We start from the raw sequence: 14,815 nt of genomic DNA on the forward strand, positions 1-14,815 counted from the left end.
TTGTAGCTCAGGAGGAGAGTCTGGGGCACCTTTAAAAAAAAATGTTTATTTATTTTTGAGAGAGAGTGTGTGTGCGCCTACGCAAGCAGGAGAGGGGCAGAGAAGAGAGAATCCCAGGCAGGCTTCATGCTGTCAGTGCAGAGCCCAGTGTGGGGCTTGAACTCATGAACCATGAGATCATGACCTGAGCCGAAATGCAGTCGGACGCTTAACCGACTGAGCCACACAGGCGGCCCTCGTGTACCTTGTGATAACCTGCTATAGGTGCAAAAGAAATTTATGACTTGGATATGGCAACTCTGGACACGGGTGTTTCCTTTCAACATTTGATAAGCTAAGTTGTGGGAATTTCTGTGCGTGTTGATTAAAAAAGTGCGGGGCACTTGGCTATGCGACCGTGATCTTGACTGTCCTGGGGCTTCATTCGGTTATTCACTCACCCATTAAAGAGTTGAGCTGGGCCTGAAGGGTTGGGGAGGATTGTGACAGGTGGAGATGTTGGGGCTGGGCACGGGTGGCGTCAATAGTGAGACGAGACCTAAGGATGGGGACATCCGGCTCCTGTTTGGGGCAGGAAGGGTTGTCTCCTGCAGCCAGAATTTCAGAAGGAGGAAAGAAAGAGAGAGATAAAGCCAGAAGACTAGACCAGGATCAAATTGCGTAAAATGATGATTGCTAAGGGCCCAGGAGCAGCGCTCAGTGGGAGCCCCCAGCAGCCCCAGAAAGGCAAAACAGCGGAGGCTCTGAGCGTGGGCGGGAGGCCCTTCCGTCAGCCCCTGCCTCCTGGCGCTCCCACCATGTGAGTCTTGCCGGTCCCTCCTGGTGAGTTTCCACCGTCCACCAGAGGGGTATGTTTGGTCTTCTTCTCCTTCTCTCTCCCCCTTCGTGACGAGTCTTGACAATGTCTTTTCGTTCACTGGTTTGGGTTAACACTTCTGGGGAGGTGATTCTCAGACAGCAATGTTGTGGGGGTCATGGGAGTGGTGGCCAGATGCCCGCCACAAGGGATGACTCAGAAGCACAGGGGGTGACCGGCAGTGGAGAGAGGACAGAAGGACGTGGGTCTTCAAACCGTCCTGGGGTCAGCAGTCTAGGAGGAAGCCAAGCCTGGAGGAGGGTGTGAAGTCACGGGGCGCTACGAGGAGGTGATTCATGTCTGTCCCAAGTTAGGGAGAAGGCACCAAGAGTTGAAATGTAGTAAATGACCAAGTTAAAAGTCTTCACCAAATAGCCTGCAGCTACTCAAAATCAACTCCCTTAATACCTCGCACATCCGAAGGTCTCTGCCTCTGAGGGATAAGAGATGCTCAGTTCCTTCTAAGATAGCATTTTCTTAAAGCAGAAACAATACAAACCTGAAACCCATTTCGTCATGGGCTTAAGAAGTCGTTCGTCCGGAAGTTCCGTCTGTGTGAAATCAAATGTGCGAGTGACTGAATTGTTAAGCGAGCTTTTCCTCCCATCGGTGTCTAATCCGTGTCTCAGTGCCTCCATGGAGTCTCTGAGCTCCGGGGCCCCTCGTTTCTGACTCGTTCATTCCAGGCGGTGGCCTGAGTAGCAACTTTCTTTCTCTTTTTAAAAATATGGAGACCAGTCTGTTTTCATTTTTAATATTCTGAATTCATTTCTTGTCCTTTTGGCACAACAGGGCATTTGTATAATAATTTCTTTGTTTCTCTTTAAGAAGCAAGTATATGTAATGGGTATTTTTTTTTTTTTTCCAGGCCACGCTGACCAGGAGTCTAAACAAATCCACTGACTCAATGTTTTTCTAACTCACTTTCTTCAGGGTTTGACTGTTCCTTTTTAAGGGCAACAGTCACCATTATTATTATTATTTTAAGAATATAAAGATAAGCCTTAAACTATAAATATCTTTGGGAGGGCGTTCATCAAAAATTGAACATCCCTTTTAAGGCACGAATAAACAACATCTAACAGATCCCTTTCTAAAGGGAAGATTTGAAAGGGGGGGATACCAGCTGGGAAAAGGAGAGGAGGAGTAGAAAGGGAGGCTTATAACACCTGAGTGGCTCCCAGAAAACTGGGGAACCACAAACCAATCTAGAACCACTTCCCGGTTTTGCTCAGGGCTGTCCGAGTTAAAGATTCACCTTAAAATCAGGTGCGTTGCTCTCCGTTTTCCTTTCTTTAAGTTTGAAATCCAAGTTGGATATCTTCACTAAGTGGGATGCTCTTTTGTTTTCACTGTTGTACACGGACAAAGCTCTATAAATGGTCTGCCAGTGAATTGGAATAAATTGAGTTTAAACTGATTTTTAGGGATATTATAAAATGTGTTGACTGCTTTGAAAAGAACAAAAGCAACTCTGAACAATGGCTGTTAGAAGCAGCCGAGATGGTGGAAAACTGCTTTATACTATTTAAAAAAACACAACACTCATTGACAAAGAAATGTTTCCTTTCAAAAATGGAAACTCTATCATAGATGTAGTGCTATGCACAGCTAGTTGTTCCTAAAATATACTGAACTGTTAGCAAATTCATTAATTAGGGTCCTGTATGTAGCAACATCTGTTTAAAGTGACACTTCTTCTATTCTTTACTGCGTATTTCATAAGATGCACACTTCTGTCCTTTCATTGCACAAGCATGGAATCAATTACAGTCTTGAAATTCCCCACCAGAGGTCTAATTTAGGTGACTGCTGAGACAAATGTGCTTCAGAACTCAGCCACAACGGAATCCTGAGTTTGTAACAGAGACTCCTTACAGCGGGATACTATCTCGGGTGATAGGTACTGGAATGACCCGTATCTCCAGGCAACTGGGGTCTTCTCACAGACCCTAGGCGGAGACTGAGTGCTAACAGAACTGACGCAGTGCGGCTCACCTGACGTTTAACAGAATGTTTTGGTTGGCCTGTTTCCAGAGGACCAATGATCCAAACACCTGCTATGCTAATTCTTGTGGGGCACCTTGGACAGTAAGTACAACCACCCGTGTAAATAAAGCCTGTTTGTCGACGCTGGCCACAACTATTTTAAAGCTAATGCCTAAATTCCTCCTTCAAAGGTTCTGATTTAATTGGTCTGGGATGCAGCCTGGAGCTGGGATTTTTTACAGGCTCCCGTGTAGTTGAAAGAGGCAGCCAAGGTTGTGAATTTCAAAGGCTGATAGCTTCACAGATCTGGCCGTGACTCCATAGCAGCTGGCAGTTTCCTCTTATGCCTAATGATTCCATTTCAGGTAGCCAGAGAGTGGTGATGTTTTCCTAGGAAATAGATACCCAGATTTGAACCCTCCTTGGCCTCGCTGAAATGTGTATTTGTGAGAGTGGGCTCCCCGGCCTGAGTACTTTTTATATCTCCTCAGGTGGTTCTGAGATACAGCCAGGCTTGCAGATTCCTGCTTTGGAAGGTCTCTAGACCCAGCCAGGTGACACTCTTTCAACGAGGATAGCTGAAGAAGCTACGTGTGATTATGCATCAAAGCATTTCATTTAAAAATAGAATTTTTAGGGGCGCCTGGGTGGCTCGGTCGGTTAAGCGTCCGACTTCGGCTCAGGTCATGATCTCACGGTCTGTGGGTTCGAGCCCCGCGTCGGGCTCTGTGCTGACCGCTCAGAGCCTGGAGCCTGTTTCAGATTCTGTGTCTCCCTCTCTCTGTGACCCTCCCCCATTCATGCTCTGTCTCTCTCTGTCTCAAAAATAAATAAACATTAAAAAAAAATTAAAAAATAAAAATGGAATTTTTAGTTAACAGTTCGATTATTGTTGCTATGACACATCTAATCGGTTCTAGTTAGACTAGGCTTCTCAGTCTAACTTACAGTACCTGGGAGTATAGCCTAGTACCTCGGCAAATTGTACCGAGGTAAAAGAAAAGTGGCATTATGAATGTATTTGGATTTATGTTTTTAAATTTTTTTGTTTTTTTATATTAAATATAATTTATTGTCGAATCGGTTTCCATACGACACTCAGTGCTCATCCCAACAGGTGCCCTCCTCCATGCCCATCACCCACTTTCGAACGTATTTGGATTTAACAATTTTCTTACCTAAACATCGAAAGTCTGTCACCAGTATCAGAATTTCTTTTCGGTGGTTGTAGGGTGTACTTATTTCGGGTTACTCTAGGCTGCTCATCCGAGTGCAAGTGTTACTTCCCTGGTTAGAATCCACCCTTTGTTATTACTGAGGACTTCCTCCTTGGTGTCTCCCCTACTGGAGAAATTACTGTTTTTTCTCAACTGAGGCTATACCTCACCTGCTCTTCTGCGCCTTTGGTCCTGACCATTCTTTCGGTGTTGGGGTAGAGGGCCCTTCATGGTCTTTTCATTGTCGCCCCGTCTGCAGTTAGACTTCTCTTTCAGTTAACTCCCTTTTGATTTGTGGCTCAATTTCATTCATAGCCTGCTCTTGGTTAAGACGGTGATTCATTATTGAAGGATTGCAGACTATCTTTACTTCTAAATTTGTTTCCAGATGCTTCTTATGGAAGCAAACCGTGCTTTGGAAAACATCGATTGCTCAAAGTTGTCATTCATTGCTGAGGCTACGGCTCTTTTTTGGTATGGGTAACAGTCAGGAGCAAAGAACCTTGTGCATAAAACGCACCGTTTGGATGAAGGAATAGCAAATATTTAAGGCCAACAATTTTTTTCTAAGATCGTAAACCTTCTACATCCATTATTCTACATTATATTACCTAGTTCTTCAGTATTCTTTCTTTCTTCCAGTAGACATTTTGTCAGAGCTTGGACAAGATGCAACGGATCTAGATGTCAGGGGGAGGGGGTCAAAGGTGGATAAAATGCAGCCTAACTTGACAATAAGGATCGTATCTTGGATTATGTCTCATGTGTAGAGGATCAATGGATGTTTTTGAGTGATGAATGATAAACAGCAAAGCAAGAACATGAAATGGTGAAAAATGGCCACCTCCATTTTGGATGATATCAAGGTTCAGAAAGACCTCTTAAAAACTGAACTTCTGTTTGGGGAAAGGTAGAGTAGACTTACTTTTTCCCATTCCTGCCACTAAATACAACTAAAACCCCTGGATATTACATATAAAATAAACATGAGCCTCCGAAAGGTTGAAAGTAGAAAGTAGACCGAAGGCACAACAAGGTAGTTGGTCACCTGGCTTATCTTTTATCCCATACATTCCATCCCTGGAGGTGAAGAAGCTGGCATCCCAGAAATGCCAATGAGCCCAGACATATAGAGCTCCAATGAAATAAAGCCCCTGCTCTCTTTAGCCAAAAAACAAAAAAAAAAAACAACAAAAAAAAAACTAGAAAAGGGGCAAATAGAATTCAGCAACATATATGATAATTCTATAGCATGGCCAGGTGGGGGTTATCCCAGTGATACAAGGCTGATTCAGTATTTGAAAATTAGGCTACATAATTTATCATATTAATAGACTTATGAAAAAAACACAAATAATCGTATCAGTCAATGGATGCAGAAAGATTTTGACAAACTTAACAGCCATGTCATGATTAAAAAAAAAAAATCAGACATTATACTTACTGGTGAGATCAGGAATTGAGTCAGGGTGTCCACTGTCACCATTCTTATTCAGCATATTACTGGAAGTTCTAGCCAGTGCAATAAGACAAGAAAAAGAAATAAAAAGCATACAGATGAGAAAGGAAGAAATAAAATGATCCCTATTTGTAGATTACATGATTGTCTACATAGAAAATCCCAAGGAATCTGGGAAAAAACTCCTATAGCTAATGAGTGAGCTCAAAAGAAAAAGAAAAAACCCACCATACCAGATGGACACACAAATATCAACTGTATTTCTATATATTAGCAATGAGCATACGGCCACTGAAATTAAAAATGTATTACTCTTTGTAATCATTCAAAAAAAGGAGAATACTCTGATGTAAAAATCTATATGTAAAACATCTACAGGACTTATAAGCTGACAATTAAGTAACGTTGATGAACGATATCAAAGAAGATCTCAATAAATGGAAAGAGGTCATGGATTGGAAGACCCAATATAGTAAAGATATCAATTCTCCCAAATTAACATACAGTTTTAATGCGATTCCTATAAAATCCCTGTAAGATTTTTTTATAGGTATGGACAACATTATTCTAAAATTCATATGGAAAAGCAAAGGAAATACAATAGCTGAAACAATTTGAAAAGGAAGAGTGAAGTGAAAGGAACCAGTCTAACTAGTTTCAAGACTTATTATGTAGCTACTATAGTCAAGACTCTATGATACTGTCTGAGGAAGTAGAAATGTAGATTGAGAGAACAGAACAGAAAACCCAGAGTTCGGCTCACACAGATATGCACAACTGATGTTTTGACACAGGTGCAAAAGAAATCCAATGGAGAAAAGAGTGCCTTCTCAACAAATGGTATTGAGCAGTCCATAGGCAAAAGAGTGAAACCTGACGTGAGACTCATACTTTATACAAAAATTGACTCAAAATGATTCATAGATTTAACTGTAAAACGCAAAACTATCAAACTTTTAGTAAAACACAGAGGAGACAATCTTAGTGACCTAAGACTAGGCAAACAGTTCTTAGGCTTGACCCCAAAAGTATGATTTCTAACAGGAAAAACGGACACATTGGACTTCATCACCATTACAAACTTTTTGCCCTACAAAAGACTCCGTTAAGAGGATGAAAAAACAAGTTCACAAGTGAGAAAACTTGTTTTCTAACAAGCAGACAAAAACATATTCAGCCTCATTAGCCGTTAGGGAAATACAAATGAAAACCACAACAAGATATTGCCACACACCTATCAAAGTGGCTTAAATACAAAATAGTGACATTACATGCTGCTGAGAATGAGGACGAGCTGGGCTACTCACACGTTGCTGGTGGGAATGTAAAAAGGTGAGCCACTCTGGAAAAGGTTCGATAGGTTCTTTATGTCTGATAGTTCCTACAGGTTACTACCATACAACCTAGCAATGACACCACTGGGCATTAATCCCACAGAAACATGTACACAAATGTTTGTAACAGCTCTATTCATCATCTCCAAATGCTGGAAACAACCCAGATGTCCTTCAGTGTATGAACAGTTAAACACACTGTGGAACGCCCATACCAGGCGATATCACCACTCAGCACAAAAGGGAGCAAATTGTTGATACGTGCAACAATGTGTATGAATCGCTATGCTTACAGGGAAAAAATGCAATCCCAAAGGGTTAAATACTATATTTTTCCATTTAAATAACATTGTTGAAGTGGTAAGATTCTAGAAGCAGAGAATAGTGAGAACAGCGGTCAGCAGGAGTCAAGGAGTTGGGGAATATGAGGGAGTGGACATTGGGATAAAACAGCAGCTGGAGGGATCTTGACGATGCTAAAAATATTCTGTATCCTGACTGTATCAATATCAATATCCTGCTTGCCATGCTGCACTCTAGTTTTGCAAGATGTTGTCATTGAAGAAAACTGGACAAAGCGTACATGAGATCACCCTGTATGGTTTCTTACGCATTCATGTGAATCTACAGTTCTTTCAAGATTAAAAAGTTTAATAATCGTAATTAAAAAATCCAAATCTTGGGGTGCCTGGGTGGCTCAGTCGGTTAAGCGTCCAACTTCGGCTCAGGTCACGATCTCACGGTTTGTGGGTTTGAGCCCCGTGGTGGGCTCTGTGCTGACAGCTCAGAGCCTGGAGCCTGCTTCGGATTCTGTGTCTCCCTCTCTCTCTCTCTGCCCCTCCCCTGCTCGTGCTCTGTCTCTCTCTTCCTCTCAAAACGGAATAAACGTTAAAATTTTTTTTAAAAAGCTTCACCATTATGGTATGGTAAACTCAAAATGCTTCATGGTGCTTGATGAAGACTTGTCTGGTCTGGCCCAGTGATTCCCGACCCTGGCAGCTTGTGAGAATTACGTATGGAGCTTATAAAGAATACTGATGCCTGAGCATTACTCCAGCTAATTAGATCAGGATCTCTGTGGGGTAACTAGATAATAATTAGTATTTTCTTTGATCACCGGTCACTACAGACCATAGGCTCCATGAAGCCTGTTTTTGCTCTCCATTGTAGGGCTAGCTCCTAACTCAGTGTCTGTCCCCTGGGACATGCTCAGTTCATATATGCAAACTCAGAGGTGCTCGGTACACATGTGGGGTGAGAGGTGCCGGGTACACGTGTGCAGGGTGAGAGGTGCTCAGTACTTATATACGAGGTGGGAGGTGCTCAGAATGTATATGGGAGGTGAGAGGTGCTCAGTACTTATATGCGAGGTGGGAGGTGCTCAGTATGTATATGGGAGGTGAGAGGTGCTCAGTAGGTACATGCAGGGTGGGAGGTGCTCAGTACATACATGCAGCGTGGGAGGTGCTCAGTACTTACAAGCGAAGTGGGAGGTGCTCAGTACATATACACGAGGTGGGAGGTGCTCAGTGCTTACATGCGAGGTGGGAGGTGCTCAGTACTTATATGCAAGGTGGGAGGTGCTCAGTATGTATATGGGAGGTGAGAGGTGCTCAGTAGGTACATGCAGGGTGGGAGGTGCTCAGTACTTAAATGCGAGGTGGGAGGTGCTCAGGACATATATGCAAGGTGGGAGGTGCTTAGTACATACATGCGGGGTGGGAGGTGCTCAGTATGTATATGGGAGGTGAGAGGTACTCAGTACTTACATGCGAGGTGGGAGGTGCTCAGTACTTATATGCAAGGTGGGAGGTGCTCAGTATGTACATGCAGGATGGGAGGTGCTCAGTACATACAGGCGAGGTGGGAGGTGCTCAGTACATACAGGCGAGGTGGGAGGTGCTCAGTACATACAGGCGAGGTGGGAGGTGCTCAGTACATACATGCGAGGTGGGAGGTGCTCAGTACGTACGTGCAGTGTGGGAGGTGCTCAATACTTACATGCGAGGTGGGAGGTGCTCAGTAGGTACATGCGAGGTGGGAGGTGCTCCGTATTCATATGCGAGGTAGGAGGTGCTCCGTACCCACATGTGAAGTGAATGAGTAGAGGGTAAGTAGAAGGGTCCTCCTCCCCTCTTTTGCTGCCTCCCTGAACCCATGAAAGAAGAGAAGAGGGGATAAGGTGCCTTCTCTGGTGTCCTTTTCATCCCTCCAGCGCGTCGTTACAAAATTGCGTTAGGGTCACAGCACTGCTCCAAGAGAGATCCACCCCATGTCTGGAAATGATGACGGTGCCTCCTTCTTCACACTCAATCAACAAATTCAATGAAAGTGAGACAGAAGCTGACAAGGAGGCTGAAATGACACATCATCTTACTCATGCAGGAATAACAGAAAACATTTTAAATGCAGCTAAAAAAAAAAAAAATCAAGTCACTGACAAAGAAATGAAAACAATTTGCTGAGTTTTGTCCTTTTCATTTCCCCCTCCCACGAAGCCTCCTCAAGTCCAGACGCGATCATTGATTATGTATGTCCTGCCTCCTTTACCTCTGTGGTCTCCTTAAATCATTCTCCAAACCCAGCCCCTCTCCTGCTCTCTCTCTCTCTCAAAAATAAACATCAAAAAAAAAAAAAAAAAAAAAAAAAAAAAGAATTATCTGGCCCAAAACATCCACAGAGCTGAGGTTAAGAAACCCTGGTCCAGATCTGGCTGTGCAGGATTTAGTAATTCTTAGGTCAGATCTCTCCGGCCATGTCCTGGAGTGTCATAGTATTTTAGTGTTCCTGGGTGTCAGTTTGACAGAGAGAATGTCTCCTACTTGCTGTGCTGTGAAGGTACGAGGAGAAGAATTTTGATATGCTCCTTTGAAATCTCGTAACACATGAGAGGTGCTGTTGAGAAAAAGCCTGTCCTCGATTTGACACCTTTGAAGACTTCAGGCAGGATCTATGAAATTCAGGTGATCGACCTCCCTAAATCTCCCCTTCTTCAGTGCGGGAGACATATTTTTGTCTTGAGCCTCAAATTGTTCTGGGCATCTGGGACATGTCTGTAAAGGGGAGTCCGAGGAGGTGAACAAGCCCGTATTTGTTACTTTGTGTAGGACAGCTGTTACTGGAATCCTTGCATTCGGAAGGAAGCCGGTTGCTAAATCCAACAATGCACATTTGTACCATCTAGACAACATCTCGTGTTTTTCATGATGTGTATCTCTCATTAACTATAAAGCATTTAACAGACGTATGTTCTTATTAAAGACCTAATTAATGCCCACGGTACTCATGGGGAGCAAAGAGGAGGTGGGTCATATTATTCCCTCTTTAAGAGGTGGTAATTAAGCCTGGAGTCGCACACTGATTATTTGAAGAGTACATTGTATCTCTCGACAAGGAGCTGGGTCTGTCAGCCGCTGCGGGCACTGATTCATCAGATCCTGATTAGCGTCCGGTCATAAATGTCGAATTTCAAAATCCTTTTTAAATGTACACAGCAGATGGGGCGCCTGGGTGGCGCAGTCGGTTAAGCGTCCGACTTCAGCCAGGTCACGATCTCACGGTCCGTGAGTTCGAGCCCCGCGTCGGGCTCTGGGCTGATGGCTCGGAGCCTGGAGCCTGTTTCCGATTCTGTGTCTCCCTCTCTCTCTGCCCCTCCCCCGTTCATGCTCTGTCTCTGTCCCAAAAATAAATAAAAAAAAAAAAAAAAAATAAATAAATAAATAAATGTACACAGCAGATTGTGAAGGGTGGTTGCTAATCAGAGAAGGACAGCACAGCAAAGACATTTCCATTCCTAGGAGTTTACCCTTTTTAAACAAACATGCAGCAACAGAAAAGTAAAAGGGGGGAAGAGTATAGATTACGGTTCAGTAGACACTTATTATGGGCTATGTGCATGGCACCAACTCCCGGGCTAGATACCGCGGAAGATGAAATGTAAATGTATATCCTCGATGTGTCATTTACTATGTAAGTTGGAGACTCGAGACAGTCTGTAAAAACAGAGAACTGTACAAGTCATAATGTAACATGTACACGTGCCAAAACGTGTGTATAGGAAGCTTCGGTGTCCTGGAAAACAAGAGAGGCTTTTATGAAAAAGGTAGAATTGGGGAGGAGCCTGGAAACAGTAACAGGAGGGGTTCAAGTGGACAGAAGGAATCTGGGGAAATAGGATTCGACTAGACAAAAGGGTTAGTGAATATAGGTGGGGTCATTCTTTGTACTTTCTGGAAGAGAAAGAAACTTGGCAGCTCTCAAGTGGTCATTTCCTGATGGGTGAACAGAAGGCAAAAAAGCCAGAGGGTAAGGGGACAGAATAAACACGTGTTCAGGAGACAGAGGTGGAAGACTTCCTGAGTTCCTGTTACACCCGGATCCCTGGCTCCATCTCTGCCTGAATCTCAGATGCAAATAAAATCCAGTAGTTTGTTGACCAATAGCAGAACCTACGCCTTCACTGAGTCCAGGATTCCCCGCCGTGGGCAAAGAAATGGGGACACAGGCTTGAGACTTCCCGGGTCTAAGCCCCAAGGCACCAAAACTTGGCATCAGCTTGGTCATCTGAAGCTGGCTTTTCCTGTCAGCCTTGGTTTGGAAACCAGACTGTGGGGTGGCCAGATGAGTTTAAGGACTTTTTTGTTTTCCTTCTTAACGTTTATGTATCATTTTTGAGAAAGCGGGGGAGAAGGGAAGACAGAGGGAGACAGAGAATCCCAAATAGGCTCCCTGCTCAGCACAGAGCCTTGATGTGGAGCTTGATTGGATGCCACCAACCTCAATGTCATCACTTGAGTGGAAACCAAGAGTCTGTCACCGCCAACTGACCCACCCAGGCGCCCCCAAGGCCAGATGAGTTTAAAGGGCTGAGGGGGCTCCCGAGGTCTCGTTCTTGGCACTCAGGCTTTATGGCTACAGATTCTTCCCACCAGACAAACTGCCATGGACACACAGGCTTCTCGCCAAGGTCACACCTTGCTTCTTGAACACGATTTGACTTGGACTGCAGTTTGGTGAGTGATGGCTAATACTTAATAGTTCAGTTGGACCCAACCACCATATTTTTAACCAACTAGGTTACCTTCTGAAGGTCACTCATCTGGAACTAGACCACCGACTTGAGAATAGTTGTTCTGGCACGCAAAGGGCCTTCCCCAGCGTTTGCTCTTAGTATTATTTTAAACATAGTTCCATGACAGATTGTGACTTGGAAGGGATTCATTTCTGTTTCAGTTGTCTTGACAACGATGTACGTTATGACATCTCATACGCTTGAGAATCCTAAGGTTTTACAACCAAGGAGTGTGTTGTTTATTACAATTCTGATAGAAAAAAATTCTTCAGGGCTGGCGGGCTGAAGACGATTATTTTTATTAAATCTTCTTTTTTGTGGGCGTCACAAAACAGGAGTCCCGGACGGCCTGCAACTCGCTTTAATTTCAGGGAGAGCCAACTCAAGGGTTTTGTCATGGCTCCACCCAGAGCTTACTTGTATTGCGTGGCCTTTGCGATTTCTTTTTACAGTTTTTAAAATTCTAACTCTTTCTCTGAAATATTTCTTGAAAACGGAATAAAGTGGGAATAGTTTTATACCTTGCTCTCCCCCTGTCTTTTACACAGTTCTTACAATTACTCTTGGAAGCCAATTTACAAAGAGACATTTTTATTAAGAAAAATTGCAAACATATAGAACATTAGGGAACAAAATTACAGTGAGCAAGCACTCTAGAAAAACCACTTATGATCGAGAACTGTTAATATCTTGCAAAGCTTAGTTTACCTTAACTTTTTTTTGGGGGGGGGGCGAAGGGGGTATTTTAAAGACTCCTTGACAGCAGTCTACACCAGATGCTCACTTGAACCATGTTTTGTTTTTTTTTGTTCTTCTCCCCCCCCCCCCCCGCCCCCCCGGAAGTCCAAAGCTTATGGGATACTGCATAAATAGCACTTGTGAGAAACCGGCCATCAGCTCTCAGGCATTCCTGGAGTTTGGAAACAGTGACCTCACAAGCAAGCAAGGCCTCGGCCCCGCCTCTTAGGTGCAAACTGACGAAAGTTCTCAGCGGGGCCGCTCTGACTCCCGGAGGGGTGAGCACTCAGTGGGCACTCGGAGCACGTCGAGCTCAGTTTCAGTTGCTCCCCTAAAGCCGCCCGTGACGGCGGCACCTTCTCAGCCTCCCAGGGAGGTGCAGGGCGGCGTCGAGGGGGGAGACGGAGCCAGCAGAGCCGGGCGCAGGGTGGGGGGCACCGGGGTGCATGCCCGACCGCTCCCGGGCTGAGGGGCCGCCTCCGGCTGGGCTCAAGCGAGGCGGTGACATGCCCCGCAACCCCCGGGAGAGCGGGGCCGCACCCGGGGGCTCGACTCGGGCGGCCCAGCACCCCGCGCTGCTGACGGATTCTCGGGTGCTGACGCCGCTGCCCACGGGCCCCGGGGACCCCGCGTGCCCGCGGCGGGGCTCGCCACCCGGGCTGTGCGCCCGCACGGACCAGGGCCCCGGCCCCAGCTTCCGCCTCGGGGAGGCAGAGCCCGCGCGCCCCCGCAGCCCGGCCGCGCGCCTTCGGCTCCGCGAGCCCACGGCCGAGCTGCGGGGCCGAGGCAGGGCCCGAGCCCAGGCCGGGAGGGCGTGGCGGGGAGGACGGCGCCCGCTCGCGCCCGCGGTCCGCCGGCCGGAACATGGCTGCCCCCAGCGCCGCGGACAGTCACGTGCCCAGGCGCTGCCGCCGCCGCCGCGCGCCCCCTCCCGCGCTGGCCCAGGGGCCGACCCGCGGCAGGCGCGGCCCCGGACGCCTGTCCGCCACGGGGGTGCCGCGAGGGCCGGCCGAGGACGGAGGGCCCCGCGCCGCAGGCCCCCTCTCCCCGTCGCCCGCCTCTCACCCGGGCGCGGGGGTCGGGCTCTCGGAGCCGGGGAAACCTTCCTGGGGGCGACCTGCGCCAGGTCGGGCTACTGGGCATGCGCGCTGCTCCCGTCCGAGTGCGGCCGGTGTCCGGGTTTTCCCGGCCCCTCGGAGCGGCGGCAGGGGCGGGGCTCGGGGCGGGGCGGCCGGGGTCTCGGTGCCCGCCCGGGGCCTGCGCGCCGCGGGCTTACCTCGCCCCAACGGGCTTCGCGGGGTGCCCGCGGGCGGCCTTATTGTTCGGGGCGGTGGGGGAGGGAGTAGTGAGAGTCCGCACAGAGGTGTGACTAGGGGTCGGAACGTAGGAGCCGCCCTTTCTTGTGATCAACCAGGGGTCCGTCTCGGGGTCGGGGGGACAGAATCTCCGGGTGGCTCGCAAACTCGTGTCCCCGAGCCCACCTGCGGAACGGCCGAGTTTGCGTTCCTTGGTCTGACCAGCTCCGGCTCCGCCCCAGGCAGTGTGCCCAGCCCGACCGTAAAACTCGGCTCCGTTCGGGTGTCACCGAGAGACACCCCCTCGCCCTCCCCCGGGCGCAGGCCGGGGCCCTTCCCCCGATTCCTGGAAAGTAAAGTAAGGGGCCACGCCCGCTGCCCCTCGGGGCGCAGCCTGGCCCGGGTCCCGCACGCGCCCGCACGGAGCCCGCCGACCCCGCCCGCCCGGCCCGCTCCCCCCGCCTCCCGGCCGCCGCGAACACCCGGAGCCGCGGATCGCGGCGCGCGGAGAGCCGGGCCGGCGCGGGCCGCGGACTGGGCATGCTCGGCAGCCCGGAGGCTCGCGGTGGCAAGTCGGAAGCGTTCGCACCAGCGAGGCAGCGGCCCGGCGGCGGCGGCGGCGGCCACGGGCAGGACGGAGCGGGCAGGGCCGGCCGGGGAAGGCTGCGGTCCCCTCGCGCACGGCGAGCCGGCCGGAGAGCGCGATCCCGCTGCGGAGCCCCGACGCTGCCCTGCCCCGGATTTTGGTGCGCGGCGGGGGGCTCGGAGAGCGGAATTCCGGCGGCAGCTGCGACTCCGGTGCAAGTGAGCCGCGGGGCGGGGGCGGGGGTGGGAGCGGCGATCCCGGGGGGGCCGA

At 48.2% G+C, this 14,815-nt stretch overlaps 1 protein-coding gene across 2 annotated transcripts in view; it reads left to right on the plus strand.

The window, feature by feature from the left end:
* Positions 1-14,521: 14,521 nt before the first annotated feature.
* The window catches only part of SGMS1 (sphingomyelin synthase 1), a 282,666-nt gene continuing 282,372 nt past the window's right edge, over positions 14,522-14,815 (plus strand). For both annotated transcript variants that reach the window (XM_058696322.1, XM_058696324.1), the window contains exon 1: positions 14,522-14,763. The gene's annotated coding sequence lies outside the window, so the exon portion shown is untranslated. The remainder of the gene's footprint in view (positions 14,764-14,815) is intronic.

This window comes from Neofelis nebulosa, chromosome 13 (genome assembly GCF_028018385.1).
Source record: "Neofelis nebulosa isolate mNeoNeb1 chromosome 13, mNeoNeb1.pri, whole genome shotgun sequence".
NCBI classification, from domain to species: domain Eukaryota; kingdom Metazoa; phylum Chordata; class Mammalia; order Carnivora; family Felidae; genus Neofelis; species Neofelis nebulosa.